General features: G+C 39.4%; 1 pseudogene; it reads right to left on the reverse strand.

Annotated features, from left to right (window-relative positions):
- Window positions 1–658: 658 nt before the first annotated feature.
- On the reverse strand, window positions 659–776 carry LOC148525664 (5S ribosomal RNA; annotated as a pseudogene).
- Between the last annotated feature and the right edge of the window lie 238 nt (window positions 777–1,014).

Here is a 1,014-nt window from a genome sequence, read left to right on the forward strand (position 1 = left end):
AGCAGTACAGTCGCTACTGGGGTCCGAGACTGATCAAGACTAGCAGCAACCGCAGCACCAGCTACAAGCAGCACCATCAGTCCTAACTTCGAGCCCGGGCAGCGCATGAGTCTTCTAGGCAACTCAGATGAGGCCCGGGCTATGACCTATGGCGATGTGGCACTGGGAAATCATAGGTCACGCAGTCGCACACCATCCTGCCCACACAGTGCTCTGCATATTCCTGTGGGGGTAGAAAGGGAAGATTCTGCACAGAACTTTCGAAGGATAGGTAATGATAGACCAACTATACAGTAATTGAAAAATAATATTTATCATCCGTAATTGTTGGTGGTGCTCCCAAAGCCAAAATATTATATCAAACAGCAGAAAGAAGAAAAAGTATGGCTATTGTCCGGGGCACTCTTAGGTATTAATTATAGTATAATTAAAACATAACTTTTATTGACAATATTAAAATAATCATGTACCATACAGTTATCTCAGTAAATTAGATGGAATATTCCATCATAAAATAGCAGATTTCATCATTCATAATAGAATCTGAAGGCGAATTAAAAATTAATAACACACTCAGAAATTGGATGTGTTTGATTGAAACTTATAAATTCCTATACTGCTTGACCGTGTGCAAATACCCCTCCCAAATGGATATCTTGAACTACAGCACCTGGTATTCCCTGGAGGTCACCCTACCAGGTACTGACCAGGCCAAATGCAGTTTGGCTTCCAAGATCAGACGGGATTGGGCAATCACGCATAGTATGGCTGTAGTTATATTAGGAAAATAGCACCATTGTCAGATCAAAGCAGTACATATGTGGGACTAGTAATATTAGTAGTCCATTTGATGGTGTTAAGCAGCTACCAAAAAAAGAATGCACAAGCAGACTTAATTTGTGCTCCAAGTATATTAGATAAGTCACAAGAAATCATTAAACTTATTATGCATTGCACTTATTAAGTCACAAGAAATCATCAAACTTATTATACATGTATTGTGTGTTCTTCTAA

The sequence above is a fragment of the Taudactylus pleione genome, unplaced genomic scaffold (genome assembly GCF_031769625.1).
Source record: "Taudactylus pleione unplaced genomic scaffold, aTauple2 ptg000102l, whole genome shotgun sequence".
Classification (NCBI taxonomy): domain Eukaryota; kingdom Metazoa; phylum Chordata; class Amphibia; order Anura; family Myobatrachidae; genus Taudactylus; species Taudactylus pleione.